Here is a 25,714-nt window from a genome sequence, read left to right as displayed (position 1 = left end):
CTGTTGCACAACATTTACTTGCTCCTTTTGCTAGGGCTAATTGCCACGGCGGAAGCAGTTGACCCCAAAAAACCCCCTCACAAAACAATTTGCTATTGCTTTACCTCCTTTATTTCACTTCACTGGCAAAAAGCAGGCACAAAAATAAAGAGCCTCTACTAGTGAGAAAAGTTGCCTTTGCCGTGAGTTTATTTGAACTGTTTCCTCTCTGTGCTGACATGGGCTGATCATGAGTCATTTCCACTCCTGCTCCCAGCCCTCCAAGCAAAGCAACTGAAAGACTGGAAGCCAAGTAGGATATCATTTCAACAGTCAGGCAAATGTCATGGGCAATAGACTTAGAGATCCTGAGATATTTCAGCAGTACACCACATAAGATGCAACCAGTGTATGAGAGATGAATGCTGCTGCTGAGCACACTCCTTCCATCTCCAGCCTCTCGGGACTATCTCAACAGAAGTTCTTTAGGAAGGAAAGCCCCATCCAGAGATGAATACAGTGCCACAATTTAGTGTGCAGTAGAATAACATATATAATGAACAGAGCAAGAACAGTGGTTCTAGAGCACCAGGCTTTCCTCCACATCACAACTTCTGCTACCAGTTCAGTGTTCAGACATTTCAGGGAAGCGTGCAAAACCATCTCAAGTAACATCAAATCTACAGCTCTGTGACTGTCACAGCATAGACTCAGGCTAAGCAAAGAAGAGCCAGAAATGCATTCAACAATTGCCCAAATCTGCTTTTAGGTAGAGCCTGCAAATTAAGTATATTTTAGATTAATCTGATCAGTGTATTACACTTGAATTTCCCTTTCAAGCCTTTACTTGGCCCGGCACAGGCACGCTCTGATGTGACTGGCTGCAATAGAAGCAACCACAGGCCTGCATTTTCACAGTGTCTGCAAGGGAGAGGCACAACTGTTTAGCTGAAGAACCCATGGTACAAAGTCCAGCAGCTTGCCCAAAAGCACCGAGTTTAGTTGCAGAGATCAAAACCATCATCGGACACTGTGAAGGTAAAACCTGCACTTTGCCATCTCCTTCCACCTCTGGGGACATTCAAAACCCACCTCGACGAGTTCCTGTGTGACCTGCTCTAGGTGGTCCTGCCCTGATCTTTTGAGGTCTCCTTCAACCCTGAAGATTCTGTGATTCTCTCTTCCTCCTCTGTATCATGTTTTACTTAGATGGAAACTCAGTATTTCAGCAAGCAACAGCAAAAACAGTTTCTTCAAGGCTTCTGAGTCTGTGCTACAGCTACATGGATCTAGCCCAGAGATTTGTGCATTTTTGAGCAAGAACCATATTGTAAGGCAGAGTGGGCTTTGCAGACACTCTGCTCCCCTTGGAGATTTCCTAACACGCCCCTGGCAGCTATTGCAAATAACTGCATCGAGGAGTGTTGTTTGGAAAGTATCTGGTATACTCTGGTATTTTAAAAATGAGATTTACAGCTGGAGAGAAAAAAAAAACCCAACCCAAAGCACCAGCAGCAGCCAGGCTCCTGCAGACAAGCCCTGACTCCACAGACCACTTAGGCAACAGTTCCCTAGATTAATTTTTGCAAGGACTTACCATGCGTTTGACTTCCCTCACATTACCACCAAAACCCAAGGATATTGCCTGCAGCTGAACATGTGCAGGAGATATGACAGATTTGGAACCTTTACTTTTTCCATCTTTTCTTGAGATTTTAAGACAAAGATGCTTCTAATATAAAAGAATGCACGATTTTTCAAGTTCCACTACTACGGATATTTGGAATGGTGAATTCATCTCCTTTCCCTTTACCATTTTGCTTTTGGCTTTTTGTCTGTTTGCCTGGTTGGGGTTTTTTTTTAACACAAACTGGTATAAAAAGGGAAAAAGAAATTATATAAATAAGACTCACAGAACAAACTCGTGTTTCTACACCGTGAAAAAGACAGAACTAAAAATCAAATGCAAACAGTTTCATCTTCTAACATCTGCTAGAGATGATTATTAGTACTGTGGGAACGATTACCAGTCTTCCAGCATATTTTGAATACATACGTTTTCAGTCACTTAATGTTTGAAAGCACCTAAAAATCTCTGCAGGGTTACATTCTTCCCTACTCTCCATTCCTACACTTAAGTATACAAAAAGCACTTAATACTCCACAATTCTCTCATTCCCTTCCCTGGTGATCAAAGCACCAAACTAATAAGGCTCATCTCCACTCGTTTTGGATCAAAATGACATTCCTTCATCAGTCCTGGACACTCTGTGAATAATCAATACCTTACATATTCTGAGTGTGTAATGAATTACCAAAATGTGGTTTTTAACTCAGACCTAAAGCTAAAAAAGGTTTGACCTTCTGTTTTATGGGTATGCTCTGTGCTTACTCCGTGCTTGCTTCGTGCTCTCTTAATTCTCCCATTAGTAGAGCAGTTCCAGATGTGCATCCTGTATTTTCCTTCACCTCCGGCCCTGAAAGTGCATCATGTGGAGCTTGCTCCCTCCACCTTTGGGTCACGGACTTCCAGACACATACACATCCATCCACATGCATGCCCTCTGTCTCCCCACCCCAAAGGTATTTTTGCAAGAAGACTGTAGTGTTGTCATGAAGTGTTTGAACAAGGAAGTTGAGAGAACATTGCTGCTCTGCTCAGCCCAGCCCATAATGCAACGTGCTCTCACACAGGAATTTTGCTGGTAGCTCAGCTGAAGTCTGTAGAGAGGTATTCCCACTTACTGTTCATTCTACACCCCTGAGGGGAAAAGCAAAAGAAAACAGCAGGTGAGTCCAGGAGCTTTTTTTGCCATCAGGAACTTGGAAAGCTTTTTGCTAGCCTTTAAAGCTTCAGCAAAACATTTGGCCTGCTGTACATTTTCCAGGCTTTTCAGATATTGTTGGGAGGGGCTTCCTACAGCATTATCTGAACCTCTAAAGGTTTCCTTCAGATTTTGTTCTGCCCCATTCACTGAGTGCTGGCTGACAGGCTGAGTCAGGCTGAGACACAGCAACTCAATGGCAGGGTGCATTAGTAAACACAACCCTGCAAGTGCAAACAAAGTTACTGACTGCAGTTCTCAGCGCACATCTTTATACACAGGTGCCCTGGACAAGCATTTATTTTCCTGAAAAAAAACCCAACCCAATTGTTTACAAGCCTGAAATGCAGCTTTACATCTTGGTGATCTTAGAAAGTGAAAACTCAAACCACAAAGCAGCCCTGTGCTTCACTCCCTACACCCTATTTTTGCCCCTTTCCCTCCCTGATTACCGATCTTCTGCTGAAGATGCTTTTCATTAAAGTTCTGCTCAGGCTCTGAAAATTGCTGGTTGATGTAAGAGAGACTTTCTTAACAATCTTTAAAGAAATCTCAAAAGCTGTGTGCCAGAAACAGAACCATAAAAGCTGACACAGAGGGAGAAAATGCACTGGAGGGAGCGTTCTTATTCCATTAGGAATCTGGTTTATTTCAAAGCATTATGTGTGTGTGCCCCCCTCCTCCCAGTTTGTTTCCCAATTAATACATACATCTGGGGAAACACAGCCTTTAAATATATATGACTTAAACCAAGATCTAGTCTCCCTTCTGGCATTGACAACCATCTGAAGTCTCCAATTTCAGAACCAGAGAGAGAAAAGGACTTTATATTTCTGTTAGTCCAGCAACATACATTAACAAGGGACACTTGATATCTGGACCTCAGCATGGACTTTTAAAGGCTGAAACATTTTCCATACTTAAAGTACAACTCCATTCAACCCAGTGGGAGTTTGTAAACTCAAGTTCCTAGAGTTAACAAAACAAAAATGAAATCTTTGGTAAACATCAGTCAAATTTCAGATTCGTCTCCGACAAATACAAAGGATCCTTCCTGTTCATCTTCTGTCAGGTCAAGAAAAAAAGAACCCCAAAATCCTGAGGTTTTTAAGCAAAGAATTAAATCCAACTGTTCAGGCTTTGAAAAGTCAGGATGGCTGAGAAAAACAAAACAACTGGCATGTTTGTCAAAACGTTAAGAGGCAAAATAATGTGTGCAAGGAGCATTTAGGCACAGGAGAGAAACATCACTTACTTAGTATCTCTTCAATAACAGGAAAATATGTGATACCTATGCAACACTAAGTGCAATGTGGGTATAGAGTTCACATTTTTTACCACAATGCCATCAACTTCTTGCATGCTAAGGAAGTTACTCCTTTCACAGAGACTGGGGATAGTGGGAGCTTAATGGTTGTAGCAGCTAGAGCCTATGGCATCAAGGGGAACAGAAGCTGCTGACAGGCTTCTACAGGAGGAACATTGGGGTCTAATTCAAAGAGGCACTTCTGAACTTGACAGACAGATATCAAATATGGCTGTGAGCCCTTAGAGGAGAACAGGAAAAGGACTTAGCTTGGACAACAGGCTAGAACGGGGCCATTTGCCTTCTAAGGCCCTGAGCATGTATAAAGCCCCAGAAAAAGTGATAGCAACTAAAGAGCATCCTCCACATTGCAAACATCTTCAGGCATTTCCCTTGGGCTAAAGTGCCCTACTGACCTTGGCTGATAGTGAAGAGGCAGCTGGACCAAAACTCACTGTGCAAACTTGAGCAGGGCTGCAGCAGGCAAGCACACCAGAGGGAAAGTGCTCCTCGGCAGAGATACCCATGTGACTTTGCAACCTTTTACAACCAAGAACGTACAAAATGAGAACGTATAGAGTGAGAAACGGAGTTGGATGAGCTCTCTCTTCTCTCTCCAAGTACACCATGTACACTTAGACCATCTCCGATGTGCATGTCTGCCCTGTTCTTAATTTTCACAGACAACTATTACTCAGCTCACTGAGGTGCCTGTTCCAGTGTTGTCACCATATCAAGTTTCTAAGTTTTTCCTTTTACCCAGCTCATACCAGAAGCTGTTTCTTGCCACTCTCCCAGTGATTGCAAAGAATGAGAGGTCTCCACTCTTCCTGCAAGGATTTCTAACATACATTTGCTCAAACTTCAGCCCTTTCTTCCTAGTCACATTATTAATATCCACAGTTTCTTCTAGTTTTTTCCCTGAAGTTTTCTCCAGTCTGTATGTATTTCTCTTAAAGCACTATGCACACCATTGCACCTCAAACAGCAGCAGCTAAAGTGGAGTCCTTCCCATCAATATTTCAGGGAAAACACATTGCCAGTCTTTCAGACTTCAGTAGTCTCAGAAGGATGATGCATTCAGTATGTGATTCGACGTATTGCCCGGATTCCCATGTGCCATACAGCTGCCTGGCCACCTATTTTCATCATCTTCGTGTTTATATAATCTATTCATCATCCCCACACCTGTCTCCTTAGAGAGTGGTATGTTTTCTCTCTCCTTAATCTTCTATTTCTTCCAGAGCATTTTGAGTACAGAGCAACCTTCTCCAATTGTGCTCATTTTCAGTTTTCCAAACACACCACAGGTCCAGTGTCATAAATTTTAATCCATTCCTCTGTATATCAATAGCTTTGTGTCTCAAGTCAATTCAAACAGATGGCTTCTGGAGAGGGGTGGAAAGTCTAGAAACCTATTAACAAATACTGTTAGGTACAGCAGGGCAGATCCCTAAAGACTCCTTCTTGAAACATCATCACAGCTGACAAATAGTGATAACTATGCAACATACTATTCCCCTTCTGTGGCCACCTTACGATGATTTCATTTAGTCTGTATTTCAATGGTTTGTTTCCAACACAAGTTGGAAACATGCAAAAGTCTAAATAAACTTGAGATGGGTTATAGCTACCGTTTCCCTCTCACCAGACAATTTATTCTTACCAACACAGAAAATTAGATTGAAAAGTAAACTCAAAGGAATGAAAAAAGGCTTTGGCAAAGACAAAACTTGCAGATTGTGCAACTCATTTTTTGTGAGCAAAGGTCTGTGACAAAGCTCAGTTTTTTAGTGCAAGAAAGAGCAGCCTTAGAGCTCATGAGGTAATGGCATCCACATGCTCCTGGAAGGAACGGTTCCACAGAACTTAAAATAACCTTTTATGGTTTTAAAAACCTCCCAGAGAACAAGAAACTGTACCTATTGTACAGATTAGAGACATTGTTACAAGCCCAGGTGAGAGAAGGAAATGTTAACTTAAACCTGAAGCCATTTCATAGTGGTTTCTGTGTGACATTTTACACATTGGATTATCCTGGTGTAACTTCCCTCTGATGCTGAGCTCCAGCTTTCTTTAGTCTATAAACTCCTCCACGGATATCTGGAGACCTGATCTTGCATTCCTGGCATATTCACACTAGATGCTTAAAGTCAAACAGCACTGCAAGTGAAGTAATCGTTAACAGTTTTATTAAGCAAATAATTCTTCCTTACAGTGTATCTGTCAAGAGCTGGAACTAATTTCCCCCCTACTGACTTTGTCCCGTGCAACGTGGCAAGAATTAATTTTATCCCATCTTTTTAACAGAGGTAAAATGATCAAGAGAGGGGAAAAAAGAAAAGAAAAATCACACAGAAATCTACCTATTGATTTACGAACTCAAAGCATCTTAACTTTGCTTTTGGTACCACTGATGATTCTGGTACATCATTTCTGAGAAACTGGTTTTTGAATGCATTGGTTCTGGGAAATTACAGAGAGATAGATGCAATTTGGGAAATTACACAGAGATAGTTGTAATTTTGGATGGTACAATTTTTCCACATTCAGTAAATATCTAACCCCCAAATGAATTCTGTATATGCTTAAGCACAAGCGCTTCTTAAACCCCTTCAGGTCAGATCCTCTCCCAGTTCCTTGCAGCATGCCAGGGAGCAAATCCAGCTGTTTATATCTATCTTAGTAAGGAGTGCAGCCCAGAAAGAGCAGCTTTGTGCAGCAAAACTGTTACTGCTGAGAACCCAATACCCACAGCCCTGAGAAGTGGGTGTTAGTTTTAGGACAATGTCTATAACTAACATTTAAAACATCTCCAAACCTGAACACTCAGTAAGGGTTGCCTTTGGCACTGTTTAGGCATCCTGGCAGAACATATCTTTTGCTTTAGTTTCCCCTGAGAGGAGCGGAGTTCATAGGCCTTGTGGTGGTAACTAGAACACAGTAAGAAGGGACTAAGGGTAATTTCAAAAGTGAGCTTTGGACCTGAACAAAAACACTAATGTAGATGAACCCATTGGCCAGTGAAGAGCTCCTGTCCAGCTCCTCCAATTCCTGAGTTGTTACCTCCCAACCTAACTTGTACCACCTAGAGGAGAAGCATCCCGTGCCTTGATGGGCTCTCAGGACTGCGTTATCCATGAACTGGACAGGTTGCTTTTCCTCATCCCCACCTAACCAGTTGTGGTTAAAATGAAAAACACCTTCCCAATTCATCCCGAGAACGCCTTGGTTCAGTGATACAGGCTTACAGCTATATTCTGCCTTTTCTTTGAGCTACTTTGTCATACTCCAAGGTCAAAATTTTGTCAGGTAAAACACTTGCCTGACTAGGCAATATTCACATTTCTGTGTTTCACTGTTTTACGTATTGCTCTTTGTTCTTCATTTAAAACCCACTTTATGTAAATATAGGTAAGTGTACATTACTTAATATAGGCTTTCAAGGTATATATATGAGGCCAGAACCAGTCCCTGAGCTGAGGCAAACAGATCCTACTCAGTCTTTGAACACGCTGACGTGAAATCTGTATTGATGCAAATGTCTCTTTGCAATTTATATGGAAAACTGGAACAAATGCCTAATGGATCCCAACTTCAAAATGCAGCAATCTCATCAGCTGCTCCAGTCAGGTGTAGCTGTTCCACTCTCTCACCTCTCAAGAACTGAAGAATCTGGAATGAAAGATCTTTCAGTTGAAGTTGTGATAGAACTTCAAGGTAAGTCGCTGGACATAAATTTATGGGAAGGAAACGTTTTCAAAATCCTCAGTTGTCCACGTGAATCAAAAGCAAGAGGACCCACAGAATCCCAAACTGTAGTTCTGGAAGATGTGTGTTGCTCTAAATGGAAAATAACATACAAAGCAGGAGAGTGCTTGCCTCTGGGGAAAGCTGACAATATAATCACTTCGTTGTGTAATCAAGATGACTTGCATCAAGTTGGTAGCAAACTCTACAGCACACAAATAATTCCCCCAAGAATGACTGTTTCCAGCATGTTCACCAAAAGTGAATTATTCATGTAAAGGAACATTGTTTTTCTTAATCAAATGCTGGCATTTTAAAAGCACACAACTCTCAGAAATGATTGACTTACAAATTAAGAAGAGATCCAGGCTTTGGCCTCCAAAATTGCAGAAACAAATAGTGAACAATAAACAGAGGAAGGAACAAATAGTAGCAAGAGACTTAAAGCCAAGTTGTGCTCCTCTCTTAACACTCAAGTTTAGACGCTAAAGATCCATTAAATCAAAGTAATTTAGAATAGTCCAAATATGCTTCCTAAAATAAATCCAGGCTTTCTAAACATAGGCTTTGCTGATAATCCAAGGAGAGACAACTCTCCAGTTTACAGGCCAGCGTCATACATAGCACAAGAAGAGGCCTCTAGATTAAACAAAAACACTCCAGGGTGAATGAGGTGAGCTCTTTTAAATCTCACAGGGGAATTACAGTCAGGTGGCCAGAGCTTTCCAGGCTTCACAAAACAGCAGAAGTATTTTCTCCCTTATTAATGCTTTTGCAGGCATCATCTGTAGGATGGCCAGAACTGTACATGGTGTAACTGAATGCCAACCTGCAACACCTGCTCCTGATCAGCTCAGATCTACTTACACTTCAGTTTCCAAAGTTTATTTTCTTTCCCAGAAATGAGATTCCTTCAAGAGCAACTGCTAGTATTGTGGCAAGCATTCTCTCATTTTGTGGGCAAATACCTCAAATGTGGGCATTTCTAGGGTTGCATCCCTCCTACCTTTTGACACATGATCAAACTGAGAAAGCAAAGCTGGTCTCCCGGGCGTTTTGAAGGAGTGGTGGTAGAAAGCTTCACTTAATCCACAGTTTTATGTTTCTTACAAATCCATTACACTTACAAAGGAATAAATTTGTTTGCCAATGCCAGTTCCCCAACAAATCACCTTTGAGTTCTGAGTGACAGGAATCCTCTGGAGAGGATGAAAGAAAAGGAACATCCAAAGCAGAAACCTAGGAGACTGGCCTAATCTGACTTATTCAACATCTTTCTAACAAAGATACATAAGATGAGGATTTGTTATAATAAGCATTTCACATGGTAAGAGCCCTGGAGTACACAGCCAGCAGTCCCCTCTTCTGTTACCAACACATGCAACGTTCACATAGAATCACAGAATGTGAAGGGTTGGAACAGACTTCGAGAGATCATGCAGTACAACAACCCTGCCAGAGCAGGACCACCTGGAGTAAGTCACACAGGAACTTGTCCAGGTGGGTTTGGAATGTCTCCAAGAGAAGGAGACTCCACAACTTATCTGGGCAGCCTGTTCCAGTGCTCCCTCACCTGAACAGGGAAGAAATTTTTCCTTGTGTTTCTTTGGAACTTCTTCTGTTCAAGCTTGTACCTGTTGCCCCTTGTCCTATCATTGGACATTACTGAGCACAACCTGACTCCATCCTCCTGACACCCATCCTTTACATATTTGTAAACATGAATGAGGCCACCCCTCAGTCTCCTCCAAGCTAAAGAGCCCCAGTTCCCTCAGCCTTTCATCATAAGGGAGATGCTCCACTCCACCATCCCCGTGGCCCTGTGCTGAACTATTTCCAGCAGCTCCCTGTCCTTCCTGAACTGAGGGGCCCAGAACTGGACACAATAGTCCAGAACACAATAATCATAGAATCATAGAACCATTACAGTTGGAGAAGAGCTTTCAGATCTTGGAGTCCAATCACTAAGCAAGCACATAGTGCTTATTCAGAACCACAAGTGTTACAATTTTGTTGGGAAATTTGGGAGTTAAGGTGGGAAAGACACATTGTCACTGGCAGCCTTCTCCTGCTAGAAAATGTAACTGGCTCAAGCCCAAGTGCACAGAGTTAGGTGGATTCCTGACCACCACTGTGAAGCAGTCCCAGACTGTGTCGAAACAGATGGTACTTACAACTGCAAAAGCAGCACATCAGCCACCCTCTGCAAGCCAGCCCTGCCTTCTGAGGGCCCTCTTGCTGTGTCTGCGACTCGGGATGTATAAACTGCAGATTGCTATTTATGCGCAGTGGCATATGGCACTCTGACATTTAAGGAGTGAGATGTACATAACGTGCAAGTAAATCAAGAATTCAGCACGCTGTATTTATGGCAGCTTCAATAACTTCTCAGTGTACTGAAAGCTATGATAAAGAACTGCCTCACTGTGCATAAAATAATGAGTGACTCTAATGATTCCTTTGCAATCCGCTGTGATTTCCATTTGCTGAAATGAGATTATATTATTCACCAATTGTTTTCACATCATTTTGATTTCATTAAATCTGCTTAATTTTGCACAGTTTAATTTTGACTTAAATCAAAATCTATACGTGGAAAAAGAAAATGTGATGTTTACATCTGCACAATTGCTGAAAGAGACATTATTCAAAGCAAGAATGCTGGCATTATCTAAATCCTTCAGCCTCTTCTTTTTCACAGTAACCTTACTTAATAATATTAAACACCATCACTGAGTCCTAGCTCTATATGCAATTTCACATTTATCCTCAGATTTAGTGCCACCAGCTTATGGCTTTATCTTTGTGAGCAGACTTAAGGACAGGAAAGCAGCAGCAGCATGTGGAAGCAAGAAATATTTAGCATCTTGACAAAAGAAAGACTCTTTTCTTTACAAAACCCAAGGTAAAAAGTGAATCTGTCAGGGCAATCTCATGAACACATACAAACATCTGATGAGAGAGTGTACAGGAGATGGAACCAAGCTATTTTCAGTGGTGCTTAGTGAAAGGACTGGAGGCTATGGGCACAAACACAGGAGGTTCCCTCTGGACATCATCAAGGAAATACTTCTTACTGTAAGGGTGACTGAGCATTGGCACAGGTTGCCCAGATTGACTGTGAAGTCTCCATCCTTGGAGATATTCCAAAGCTGTCTGGACACAGTCCCAGTCAACTGGCTCTAGGTGGCTCTGCTTCAGCAGAAGGTTTGGACCAGATGACCTCCAGAGGTCCCTGCCAACCTCAACCCTTCTGTGATTCTATGAAACAACGCTAATGCATGGCCTACAAATAGCATATGAAGTTTAAGTCCCACTTTCAAACAGGCACCGTATGAATCTGCACTACAGTTTTGGGCATCTTCAAATTTGAGCCCTCATCAAGGGGGTCTTGCAGAGTTTGGGGTTTTTATTACACCAACTCAAGATCCATCTCAACTGCTGCCTGACCCTCTCATTCAAAACCACCTTCTGTGATTGAGATGATAAATGATCACCCTCATCAGTAAGTGTTAAAGCTCAAGCAGATAGATGTTGTGAGCTGGTCACACAGCAATTACTGAGAATTTGCTTAAGGGATACTTGTTCTGAGGTGTTTACCCTCAATACAGAGAATTCTCTGGCTCTTGGTACCTGTAGAAATGATGGGCACTTTTCTCCAGAATTCACTAAAAACTGGTCTACTTCAAAACATCCAGTAGCATTCTCATCATATATGACAAATAATCTCAGCTTTATCTCAACATGAAGTTTGTGATCTATGGTTAAAAAAATCCTTCTTAAGCTACTACATATAATTTCCTTATCAACAAACTGGTTAAGTAGACAAGATAAGTGGACAGACGGGTGGTTGAAAAGCTGACTGAACTGCTGGGCTGAAAGGGCATCTGCTTTAAGCTGCTGTTTAGACAAGATGACACAAGAACCTTCCCATCCTTTACCATCAGCCATCCTTGCCTTTCTAAAACAGAGTAGTAAAACTCTTAGGGAAAGAATGTAGCAGGGTGCATGAAAAATGAAGGACAGAATAACAGTGAGTAATCGACACTTATTTTTGCCAGCAAAGCTGTGCCGCTCCTTTCCATCAGCTTGGCACAAATACACACTTTGTGCTGAGGAGCACTGCCCTTGCTACAATGTTTGGAAGGTTGTTTCAGTGCATGCTTTTACAGATTCTGTACTCCTGATTCATAACATGCAGACCATTCTCCACTTTGAGAGAAAAAGAGGATGAATTTCACCACAATGTACATGGACCTACAGAAGCATTTTAAACCCTCTCATGTGGACTGATGAGACTGCTGTGCTTCAGTCAAAAATTCCTCAAGATGATATGCTTCTCTTTTTTCCCTATAATACAATTAATATACTGAAGATTCTTGTGACATCACTCAAGTTTGAAAGACAGCTGGTCTCAGTTCTGGGAGCAGCATGCTCCATTTCTAGTCTTCCTCCTCGGTGCAGAAAAGGTAACACGTGTTCTCCTTCTCTGCAGAGCTGAGGCTACAGATTTCTTGGAACTACCTGAACTACTAAATTGGCACTGAAGCACTAATAAATTCATACTCAGATGACCTTCAGTTCAACTGACATTGTTCCTTACAAGACCAGCTTTAGAAGTTAAGAGTAATTGATATAAAGCACAGGGGAAAGTTATGCTCTTAAGCTACAGAGAGAGCAAAGTAGTGTCCAAGTGGGGTATTATTACTACACTTCAGCAGGAAAGTGATGACCAAGATGTGTTTCTGAGATGTGTGATATAAATTAAGGTACATGTAATGAGTCTCAGGTTCTAGAAAAAGCATTTAATGCTGTTCCACTAGATACTGAAGTTTCAAGTGCACAAATTACAGTAATGACTTCACTTTCTCCTTAATTGCACAAGACTTCAAGCAAAAGACTAACACACACACACAACCAAGCTATAAAAATGTCTCTCTAGCATTTTTTCAGCATAATATGAAAACATGGAGCACAGCCAATAAACAGAGATCACAAAGTCACATTTTAAAACTTCTAATGAGGAGGTAGAAAGAATTTACATTGGGAAATGTTTTAGAAACCCACAGTGACTTCCCATTTTCCAGCTCACTGGGTTTACAAGTGAAGAGGCTGATGCTGGAGGCCCTGGATGCCAAACACTTCCTAGGATATACAGAGGACCAGTGGCTACAGAACAGTCAGCATCTCACAGGATCACACCTCCCCTCACCCCATGCTAAATCTGAAACAGTGACAGGTTGATTTACTCTCTCTGTTCTATTTGCAGCAAATTAATGTTTTCTAACACTAATAATTGCCTGGAATATTCCCCTCATTTCATTATACTGAGCTACCATTCACTCATGTTGGATTGGTAACTATTTATAGCATGTATCATGTATGACACTGCAAAAGTGTCAGCATGAGAAATGCTGAATTAAGAAGTGAGATGAGATTGCAAGCATTGGGCCACTAAGCTACTATAATGCAGTTACAGTGACATTCACTTCTTCCTTCATTGTAGTTCCATTCACAGAGCAGGTGAGCCACATGCAAGGCAGTGATGATACTGGTATTACACACAATTCAGGAAAATGCTTTTGAAGCCCTGAGGGTGACTCAAGCACTAGTATCTTGAAGCTTTCACTATTTAATACCTTATCCAGTTTGGAAGAGAGTGAGATCTACTGTCAATTCCCGATTACCTTTTGAGTTTGTGTCCATAGGTAGTCTGCATCACAAGGCATCCCCTTCGTTCAGTTTGGATTGACTGTTTTGACATTGAAGGAAACAGAGGAGACCAAAGCATGGACATTCTCCATGACAAGAGTGCACATGGCAGCTTGTGTCTTACAGAAATCTCTCTATTACTAGAGCTCTCAAGTCCTTCCATTTGAATCTCAGTGGTTAAATTCTCCCTAGGAGCATCTCCATATGGTATGAAATGGGTCTTTAGTTCACTGCCTGCTGAAATAGGATGTCTGCATACTGGCCTGGAGGTGGAAAACAAGCAATCAATGATCTGTCTCTCCACCAAGTTTCTTTTGGCTTTTGCAGTACTTGAATTCTGTCAGCATCAGGCTGTGTCAAATCCTAGCATGAAAATAGCTCATACCTTACAGAAAGGTGTCTGTTCCTAGGGTCTCCATTAGCAGAGTGCAAGGTTCATGGAGAGACTCCACAGTTACCCATTATTGAACAGAACCTGGTCTTGATCATCCTGCCTTTTTAAGGAAAACACCTTAAAAGGCTCTGAGTTTACTGAAATGAGGTATCAAACACATACCTTGCTGAAGTGATAGTTGACTCAGGCTTTTTATGATGCTTTAGAAATCTCCGTTAGATAAACTCTGGAAGGAGAGAAGCCTATACCCCAAGGGATCTGCTGTGCTATAAAACAGCCAGAAGCCATTTGGAAACCATGGAGTAAGAAAAAGCTTCAGAGATATGCACAGTCCCTTTCACCTATGAGGTCTGATCATTAGGACTGATCATCAGCTTTTCCTTCCTCCAAAACAAAGGTGGGATGCCTGCCTTGGGACTGAGCCACGGTTCCTGCACACCACAGCCAATCTGCCACTTCATTTCTTTGTATATCTACAGCACTTAACCAGTGATGCTAGTGGATCTTCTTTACTGACTATAATGAGTTTCATGCAAGTGCAGCCATACCTGAGGAACAATTCAGGCAGAATACATTATTTTAGCTGAAACTACAGCTGGCAGAGCCCACTCCTTTGGCAAATTGCTTGAGTCCTTGTAACACAACAAAGCCTCATCTGCCAGCAGTACGTTGCAGCGAGCTCAATGTGAGCAGCTACTTGATCCTTGAAAGGGATTTAGATTTGTGCTTACAGAAAAACTCCAAAATGTCAGGAACACAAAGTCATCTATTAACACTTGAACTTCATTTAGCAGCTTTGTTGTACACAAGGGTATGAATGAAGGGTGTGCATCCATGCCTTGCCTGTGCAGTGTAAGATTAGTGCTGATACCAAAATGAGATCTAAGAACACACAATGATGATATAGTCCAATCTTGGCAAACAGTCTGGGCTACATCACCTCTTAAGTTAGGAACATTGGTGAACTGTTTGTATAATGCCTATGTAAAAAATCCATCAAACCAGTGTGCTTCCCAAAACCCATCATGTCAAAAGGGAAGAAAATTGTCACCCACAATCAGTCATCTTAAGGAGGAAGAAAACCAGAGCAGCCTCCCAGTCAGAGGACCTGCCTGAGCTGCAGGTAGTTACCCACGCTTCCTGGGGTGCACATGAGCTCAGGAGTGCAGCCTCATAGGTCCACAAGTTAAGAGCATCCACAGCTCCTGCAGGATGTGGGTGCATCCCCAGATAGGGGTGGACTGTAACCTACCCATGCTGGTAAAATGTGTGTGTGACTGTGAAAGAGAGACTAGAACTTTGGGGGAATAAAGCTATTTATCTGTAGGTGTTTATTCAGTGTACTGCACTGTGATTTATCTGTGACATTACTAGTATTGATTCCACATGTGCAATTGATTGACTGTTGATGAATTGCATGTCATTATTAAACTGCTTTGATTGTAACTTTAGTTTAAACTATCTGAAGTAAATAGTATCTCACTTCAGGACATGCCTGTGATTCATCATTCACTGCTGTTTGTTTTTCTTATATTCTTAAGGATAAGAAAACTGATTTACAGCAGGTGTCAATGAGAGCTTCAAAATAAAGCCAGGGATTAACGACTGTTGTTTAACCAGCTGCAACAAGCCATTGCCTAGAAAAGGTATGGACAAACTCGAAAAGCAACCTCAGTCTCACTGTGGACTCATGGAGCACCAGTAGAGCTGCACAGTGGAGCAACAGGGAGATGCTGAACACCTGCACTGAGGGATCATGTTCTGCCTTGGCAAGGACTGCAGCTGAGTCAGACTCTGGTTCTCCAGCAGGGAATCACAACCTTGGTATAATCTAATTATCCCTCCATACAGATATGTGTATTATTTCCATATATAGCTGTACTTGGCTATATCTATAGGCAGATTACTATAATTATGGATGGAATGAAACAGCAGTTCTGAAGTTTCTTACTAAGTATGGACAGCACTGGAAACCACAGAAGTGCTAAGACAGAATTAAAAGCTTACCTTTCATTTATAAAAGCGTGTGGTAGGGAAAACTTATTAATATACATCTAATATCATTAGGAAACCAAATTAAAGGCAATTAGACAAATTATTTTAAACCTTTTTCTAGGGAAAGATACCAAATTCCTTATGAGGACATTCCAATCACACAATTAAAACAGACGGATTTTACCCTATTGACTTTCTCTCTTGAAACATGAAAGAAATATGAGTTTCTTTGCAGAATTATAAATATAGGTATAGATATAAAAGAACTGTGTTAGCCCATGAAGATGATGCTGAATATGACATACTGGAAAACACAGTAAGAGATGCATCTAACAGGTGTGCTCACCCTGCTGTGCATCCTTCTATATCCTAAGGTCCCTTCAACCACCCTGAGAACTCAGATACAGCTGCTGAAATGCAATCTGTTGTTTCCCAGCACTAGTAGTAAAAAAAACCAGGCAGCCAGAGCCAAATGTAACTCGTCCAACATCACTCAGTGTTGCAGCAAACAGACTCTGAATATGCAGATACAAGGTGTTCTGGTTTAAAGAAAAAAGGAAAAGAAAAAGCAAACATTGCAGGTGCTTGGGAAAGAAGCTAATGCATAATACAACACAAACTTCCAAAATACATCAAGTTAGAGATGCTGGTAGACTTGAAACAAAAGCCTCTGGACACATCACTGTATTATGCAGTTTGAAACCACCAGCATCTTGCAAGCAGCTCTGAAAAACCTGGCAACCCTTAAGTTCATTGTTTGAAATAGTTTCACTCTTCAGTTCAAGTTTTGTTAACCTGTAATGCAGAACATATACGAGCTATGAAGATTCTGCTAGAAAAATCAATTATCACAGCAAAGTTTGCTCAGGAGGAAGACTGTTGAACAGTCTCTCTCATTAACTGTTTCCATAGAATCCCAGAATCATCAGGGTTGGAAAAGAGCTTTAAGAAGACTTGATGTCACTTCAAAAAAACCCAAAGATAAATCAAAACAGGTAAATTAACCAGTCTCCCTTAAAACATGGAGTTACCCACTGTCAGAGGCCTGTGGTGAGGGTGAGGTTAAAGCTTTTACCACTGCATGACAGAGTTTTCTATACATGGTACTATAAAAACACACTAGATTTCAGCTTTGTGTATGAGCCTTCCACCTGCAAACTGCAAAATACTACATTGCACACCACAACAGAGATTTGCCACCCTCAGGACAGTTTGTCAGTGTCCCGAACCTCTCTCAGACACAGCACCTCCAACTCCTCTGCCTCTGTACAGAGAAGCTCCCAGAGTCTGCTCCTCCATGTTGCTCTCACAGGGTGTCAGCAGCTCAGCTTGGCAGAAACTCACTGAAGATGCAACTTAACAATCAAGGGCTTTGTTGAATTGGACCTTTCACTGAACACAACTCTGTCCTTTGCCTCCCCTCTCTGTTTATAAGCCTTACCATGTATATAAAGGATTGCTCTTAAATTATGAGGACCCACATTTATGGGAGCAGTTATCCTTTGTTTGTTCAGAAAGCTTATTTGTTTGTCTTCTGTCTTTTAAAAGCCTCCCTGCCTTTTGCCCAAAACAAAGCTAAATGTTTGGATTTTTATGTGAGGGTGGGCTCCATCTGAAGTTCACTTAATGAGAGGAAATCTCTGCTATAACCATTGGATGAGAGGGGTGGGGGGCAGTAGGAAGGGATCAAGCCTTGCTCTAGTTGAAATGAAAGCCAGGCAAGAGAATTATTTGGAGGAGTAAATAAAGGTTTGGCTTTGATTTAAGAAAAAGTTAAAAAAATTATAGTACAGATGAGTTAATAAGTACCCCACTGTCACTGTGCAACTAGGACAGGGTACAGTTTGAACACTTGACTCGCCCTTCTGCAGTCTGTTCTGATGAGATGGAAAGTAAAAACTCACTCCTGGGGTTTTAAAAAGACCATGCTACCCTTAGAGAAGAGATTCAACTATAACTTCCAAAATAATAAATTAAATCTCTGTACCACTGCTCTGTTCAGAATTAATACTGCCAGCATAAAACACATTTGAGGTCTGCAAGCAAGCACACTTGGCTGGCTGGTCGTGCTTCCCAGCAAGCTGTCAAGGACCAAGCACAGATGCATTTCCCTTAACGGTTTCAGAAAAATGATCCTACATATCAGGTCTGTCATTTCTGTAACTCCAAGAAGACTTTAAGACCTGAACAGCCCCACGGCCTGCAGCCAACTGGCTATTTTCCCTGAGGACCGCTGTTCTTCCTTCCTCTCCAGAATTTGCATCACACGCCCTCTGCTACACAAAGCAACACCCAGGCTGAGCCTTTGAAACCATTTACTTAATGAACAAGAAAGCAGCAGTAGGGAAAGGAAACAGTAAGGTGATGTTGCTTCCCTTTTCCTCAGCCACACGCCTCTTTACCAACAGTAACAGTTGAAATTGATATGAAATACCCTGGGTAGGTGAAACCTTCCGCGATACTTTCAAGTGTGAAAAACCACAGAGGTCCTTCTGAAAGAAGAGGATGAGACAGATATAAAGTAGTTAACCTTGGAAGATAAATAATAATTGGAAAAGTCTATTTCAAAAACAAGTGCTGTGCCAATAGCAGAAATGTGCAAAGGAGAGCTGCTCGGTGGGCAGAGTCATTGCACGAGCATCAGCCACTGGAGCACAGAACAGAGATGCAGCACAGAAAAAGCCTTCCAGGAAAGTGGCAGTTATTTTCTTTGACAAAGCCTGATGAGAAGATCCTTCAGAAGTGAAGTGCATTTTCTAAATTAGGGGATTCTTAATTACACACCAGGGAAGATTCATGCCTTTGACTAAAGTTGGTTTTTGATTTCCATGTAGCACCTAGGTGACTTTGATTCCTTGAGATTCAGTATCTCAGCATAGAAAGAGGAAAGCACCAGTCAATTGCTGGCTGAAAGTACCTTTTGCTCTTTATAAGCCATTGTCACTCCCTAATACAGATTCCATGTCCAAATACCATTAGCAGAGATCTTCCTGATGGCACTTAGGAAATTATAATGAAGGAGCTTTGCTTCTATGATGCAGGGTGAATTACACTATCAACAAAGCACCTCTAAAATAAATTCACAAGTTTCCTTTCCTGTAGAACCTACTTGAAAGCAGGTTAAATTAGTACAGTCATATTTTGGTAGAAATATGAAGTATTAATCACAACAAGATGACATCATACAAGAGCTAAATACCATTCTGCTTTCCAGAAGCAGTATTTTTACTCTTTTTTCCTCTTCTTAAACCATCAACAACTGTTTTTATGGAGTAAGTTTACACCATGTCCTAAATATGAATGTTATAGAAAGCTTTTGCTGTAAAAGAGTTGTCTGGTTTGATTAATAGCCATCTTGAACAGGAAATACTTGCATAATGTGAATACATCTTGGACACAGATCTGGCTCACAGTAGGTCTTTTGTGCTGCAGAGACTAACCTGGAACTGTTCCCACTGATACTGCTTTAAACAATCCTGCTGGACTGCAGAGTGTGGATATCAGCATCTCCTTCTGCAGGTTTTAAGCTGTCCAGCTGGAGAGGGGAATTTACCCAAGTTCCACCACCTATGAGCAAACTGCCCCGAGCTGTATAAACTGTCTTTTCAGTCAGAAATCCTCTCACTCCTATCACACAGCAACAAGTGCTTACAGAGTACTGAATACAGAGGGACAAAATACAGAAAATCTGGGGTTATTTGTAAGCTGGCAAACAAAACTTCTGCAGGCAGCAGCCTGGTACAAAGGAGAAAGTACTAAATGGACAGAGAAAGATCTGGTGGATATAATCCACTTGAATTTCTAGAAGACGCTCAATTAATGTCTACCTGCAAGGGCCTGAAAGGAAACTGGGCAGCCAAAAGCACAAGTGAAAAGATCTCAAATACGAAGTCTTGATTTATTTATGAGAACAGGAAACAAAGTAAGAGTTATCAGTTGCTTCATGCCATTAAAGGAAAGATCTGGACAGATCAATATGCTCGTGAGTAATCTAGAAAAAGCGGTTAACAGGAAATTGGTGAATAAGATTGTTGATACATTAAACTGTTTGTGGAGATAAAGATGAGGGCTTACTCTGAAAAACTGCACAGAAGTCTTAATCACATTCTGTTATTGGGCATTACATTGTCAATTTAATATAGACAATCATTTGGATCGACTTTCAGGCATGTACACATAAATATACAGTTTTCCATACAAAGTGAAGGAGTCTGAGCTAACCATTGCCATTGGGATTGCAATGATCTTGGGATCTTTCACTGATCTTGGGATTGCAATAAACAGTTACATACTGAGTTCCAAGGGAATACTGTCTCAAATCAACAATAATTCAGAAAATCCCAAGCCTCTCACAAAGGAATAAGGAACAGGAAAAAACAATCATCATCATAGAGCAAAAAATACAAATCAAGGACTATGTGCAGTCTTGGTCCTTTCTTCTCAAAACATTTAGTATAAGCAGAATCAGTCCAGAGGAGGACATGCAAAAATAAGGAAAGCTTCTGCATCAAACAGAACAAAATATCCTTCAGTTGGAAAAACAGACAATTGAAAAAGAATACAATCAAAATCTGTACACTCACAAGTGGCATTAAAAATCTATGCCCTACTTATTCTCTTGCAGCAGAGAACAGATGATATGAATCAAAGTAACCATTGACAGGCTTGGAACAAACGGATGCAAACCAGCAATGATCTCTAGCTGGAGGATGGCAGCATTTGCAGAATAAGACCTATCACCTCTCCTCCTCATTCTACTCAGAATGCTCATACTTCTTGCTCAGCTCCACCACTGTTTTCAACCTCACTCCTTCCCCTCCTACGGGGTTTTTAAAATCATGCAAGAATGCCCTATAAACACTTTCCATAAATATAGGGCTGAACACAGATTATACTGTAAAGTGTTAAGAGCTGCTGTCTCTTCTATATGGAGTATTGCAAACATGATTAAAACTGATGAGTATTCTCAAGCCCTAAGGCTGACTGGAAGGTGCAATTAAATGTCTCTTTTTATAGGAACAGCTGGAGCCAAATGGTGGTGAAAGACTGGTGAGGGCCATAAGTCAGGGAAGTAAGCTGTGAACTGGGTCACGAAAAGGTTAAGTTGTAAACAGGCAATTTGGCATTTAGGACTAGAAAAAAAATAATGTGCAGTCAATTGCTTAAGCAAGTAAATATCAGGCTTCCTAGTAAACATCTCTGAAGGTAAGAGAAAGAACAAACACATCAGGAGAAAGATATTTTCTGACAGATGCACAAAAGAAAGGTAGATCTAGGCAACACACATGGGAACTAGTGATTTAACTGAGAAGACTGGGGTGTGTAGTGCATAAGCAAGCTCCTCTGCTTGCTAGCACTGTGAGGGCATTAGGGCCTTCTTGAAGTTCAGAGAACCAGGAGAATAATACTTACATCAATTTTTGGAAACAATCTTGCCAGTACTTATATACTGACCAACGGCTAAGCTAACATTATTCCAAATGAATATTGAGCTTTCATCAGGTTTTTAAAATTTCAGCCAAAGACCATCTGTAAAAATCATACAGGAGATTTGTAATCCATGTCTGACCATCTGCAGTGTTATACAAGAACCCTGGTGGAAAGGAGGCAAATATTCTTTCCCCAGAAGGTCCTGCAAGACAAAAACATCCAGAAAATGGTTGGTATTTGATGCTACTTTCATTAAAATCTAGTCAAGGGAGAAAAGAGAATATTTTCCCAGCTATCCAAATCTCAAGAGGAGTAAACAGAAAGGCAGTAGGTATATGGCAAGGAAAGACAAGGTTTAATACTAAGAGGACGTGTAAAGTATTGCCTGTCCGAGCACAAAAATGTAATACAGAAGAAACAGTTCCTCTCCTTAGGGTGTGAGAGGCAACAGAACCAGAGCAACAGGCTCACGAGTCCCAACCTGAGAATGCCTGATGTGGAAAAAGCAATTCATTTCCAGTGAATGAAAAAGCAAAAGATGCTGTTGTCACCTGAGGAAAGGGAAAAGGGCACTGGTGAGGGAAGGAAGAATGAGCTTCTATTCTAGTTAAGTCACCACATCTGCTCTAGGACTGCAGACTGAGTTATCGGGCTGCCTAAGCCATACTTGTGGTGTCTCAGCACAATCTACAGAGAAACTGTGTAATGGCATTTTCCCTGAATAGATTTTTCCCCCTTCAGCATCCTTCCACTTGTATACATCCCAAGCTTCTGCACTAATTAGAAACACATTCCCCACTCCCACCCACCCCAACTCCCCGGGGCCCAGAAAGGCTCCCAGGCAGTGCTGTGCCTGGTAGTTACCCGTGCTGCATGCACCAAATACTGCCCAGGCAAGCCATAATCATCTCCCTTGAGTACATTGATGTTAGGGTGTCCTTTTAGCCACATGTAGGCACACCATCAAACAGCCCTAAAGCAGTGCCCAAGTGCAGCAGCAAGCAGCTTTTGCTGCCTTACAGCTCTATGTGCTGCTGCTTTGGAGCAGAGCTGCATTGCTGCTAAAGCAGCATTAAGAGGCACTCGGTGTGCCAAGAACCAGGGGTGAGCACTGTGCTTTAATCCCAGTGGTTTCATCCCAGGGAAAGGAGAAGCCAGCTGCTTCAGTGGATTGTCCTGACCTTTGAGATCACCTTAATTTTACCAGTGCAGAAAGGTCACTTTTGCCATAACAAGCAACTCTGTGACCTAAGAGCTAAGTTCCCATTAAGCTGTATGAAAAGGAACAAGTATAATTTCACAACTTTAGTGCAGCTTTTTGAGTATACTAAACACCTGCAGGGAACTGTAAAAGCACTAAGCAAAAGGGGAGTCAACTAAGCAGGAACAAAGACATTCATAACTTAGCATCAGAAAAAGAGCCACAGGTGTGTTTGGAGTCTCACATGGTACCTGTGATAGAGGCACACTGCCACAACATGAAAAACCCCTGCTCCCTTCCATGATTTACATGACACATTATCAGTGAGGCAAATTAACACAGTTGGCCTGACAACTGAAGTATTATCCACACACAAAAAGCAGCTGTAAATTGAGAGAAAACCTCTGCTGCTGCGAGGAAAGGTATCCTGAGCATCAAAACTTCATCAACTTTTAACTTTATTAACTTTTCTGTAGCAAAAAAAAAAATAAAGGCAGATTTCTTGAGTCCTCATCTTTTCTCATGCAAATCTTCAGAAGAAAAGCCTCACCACCATGTTTTTGGGAGCTAGGCCAGTCAGCCACCAAAGGCATTCAGCTGCCTAGAAGAGCAGGTAGAGTCAGGCCAGCCCCATCCTAGAGGTTAACCCTGCTGACTTAGCAAGGGCAGCTGTAACTCAGGCAGTCTCACACATGGTAACTGAGATTGTTGCCAACACACCAAAAGCATAAACACAAAGTCATAGCTAGCTTTATCTTCTGAGCTTCATGCTAATTCTTCTGGTATTTCTTTCTGAAAGACTGCTGCCATATTGGTTAGTATTCCCTTGGCCATCCAGCTTCAATGTTTATGCAAGAGAGTACACCAATGGGATGTTTCCTAACAAAATTGCCCTGTAACATCATTTGATTTCCATTCCCTCTTCTCCTTGTCCAGTACAGAAATTATTATGATAATCTTCTACAGTGTTTTTCACAATATTCCTCATTTTTCACAGCACCACCTAAGACCTCTGCTTCACAATATGTACCTGCATATATTTATCATACCTTAGTTCCCTGTTGTGAATGGGTTGTGGAATGGAGCACAGCACTGGGTAATCTCTTAAAAGTGTTACAGATACTAAACACTGTTGCTGCTGCACTGGTCTACATCTAATTCTCTCCTAGTGCACCTCTTTGATCAGGAACATGCCTTTTTCCTGGGGCATGATGCTGCCATTTGACTTACTAGCTCAAGACTTAGTTTACACACCCTGGGACAGCCTCCACGATCCTCAGCAGACCCAAATGGCCTTGGAGCAGTCAACGCCCTCCTCAACATCCTGCCTTCAATTCACATCTTCAAATGGTATAAGTCACCCCGAACAAGGGATAAAAAGTTCTCTATGTATCACCTACTGCTCTGTTTTCCGCTAAACCAACAGCCCTTTTGCAGTTTCTTTCCTCCCCAGCTAACCCTTCAGTGTGAAAAACTAGCCATGTCTCACCCTGGGACTCTGTCTTCTTGCATATGTGGCAAGGAGGTCATTAAGCTTCCCTCACACACACTCAGTAGTTTCTCCTTGTGCAAAATACTTTCCTCTTTTCAGCACTTGTATTTTAATTCTCTGAATCCAGGTCTAGGGACTAACCAATTCACAGCTTAAGGGAAACTTGTTACTCTTAGAAGCCCCTCAGGTAACATAGCCCCAAAGGAGATCTGTATCATTGGTTTATATTCTCACTTCTTTACACTCTAATAGGCTTTTTATAGCCTCCACCACCTCTGCCCATTCAGGAAGGAAACAGCACAGAACCGACTGGAGAAACAAAATGACTAAAGGAAAAAGCAGATGCTATCCCAGCTTATAGAGTAAACATTGTTAACAGCTCTACAAACCCTGGAACGGGTCTAGTCAAAGTATGAACCAGTTTTAAAAGGAAAAAGGAAAAAAAAAAAAAAAAAGCATTAAAAAAACTCCTAACCTTAAAAACCCCTCAGCCTGGAAAATCTTTTCCATGTCAGATACCAAGAGAAGGAAACCAAACTCAAAAGGCGTGTGGTCTAAAATGCTGGATTCAAAGTCAAACGCTCCACACAATGCCATGCAAGCTCTTGGAGTCTGACTCTCCCACATGCCTGTTAGCAGAGAGTGGTAGTGTTGCCAAGCAGTTTTAGTCAGCACACTTTGTATTAAAATACATCTTTAAAAAGACATCCTCAGAGTTTTAGTTTCCAGTGTCATACTTTGAACTGTGCCTACTGAAGTTAAGCATTAGTTGCACGCCAAGTCACTTCTGTGTAGCTGGAGGGAAAAGCCCAACACAACGTCAAACAAAGTGCAATTGATCCTGTCTACAGTGGGAAAAGAAAGTTTTTACCTAACGACTCACATTATATTAAAAGCTGTAAATACCAAAGGATCAAGAGTTTAAGGCTGAGAAGTGCAAAGGCTTTTAAGTGGAATTTGTTCCTTTTTGTAAATTGCAAAAATAAGGAGGAGGAGCACACAAACTTATCAACAGCTTAAAATGTAGAAGTTATTGTCTTGCTTGATGTGATTTACTTGCAAAGAATTCAGGCTCAATCTTTGTGTGATGGGCTAGAATGACTCAGAAATATTTAATAAGCAGGGGGTTTATTTTACACATTTGCACAAGACTTACTCAATGTAAAACATGTTTTAACCTGGCTCTCAATATTTATACTTGCAACGTCTTCCAAGCCTCTGAAGTTTACATTCACACTGCAGAGTGTTCTGAAAGCATTACTTGTATTAAAGAGTGGCTAAGCTATTCCATTTTCACTCTTGATTTGATGCAACTACAAAGTTTTCCCGAACACAGACCTTCACTCCAATACAGAAAATTCTGATCTTCATAAAAAGGTAATGAGGAAAGGAAAGGAACCTAACATATAATAGCCTTAACCCAACCAGAGCAGTGTTTAACTTTTTATGTATTTTAGTTAAACAAAATGGAAGTGACTCTAGGGAAAGCAATGTTAATAAACATGATCATATAAACTTTATGGTGAAAATTCAATTTCACCTTTAATAGCCTCTCTCAAACAGTAAACTTTATTATAAGACCAATAACTCTTAATCAGATCCTAGCACCAAAATCAGGTGTTTCATTTTC

The 25,714-nt window shown here is 41.3% G+C and overlaps 1 protein-coding gene across 2 annotated transcripts in view; it reads right to left on the bottom strand.

Annotated features, from left to right (window-relative positions):
- The window catches only part of FBXL7 (F-box and leucine rich repeat protein 7), a 176,949-nt gene that overhangs the window by 11,676 nt on the left and 139,559 nt on the right, over positions 1-25,714 (bottom strand). The window lies entirely within an intron of this gene.

This window comes from Colius striatus, chromosome 4 (assembly GCF_028858725.1).
Source record: "Colius striatus isolate bColStr4 chromosome 4, bColStr4.1.hap1, whole genome shotgun sequence".
Classification (NCBI taxonomy): Eukaryota; Metazoa; Chordata; class Aves; order Coliiformes; family Coliidae; genus Colius; species Colius striatus.
This window is presented reverse-complemented; position numbering and strand designations above follow the sequence as displayed.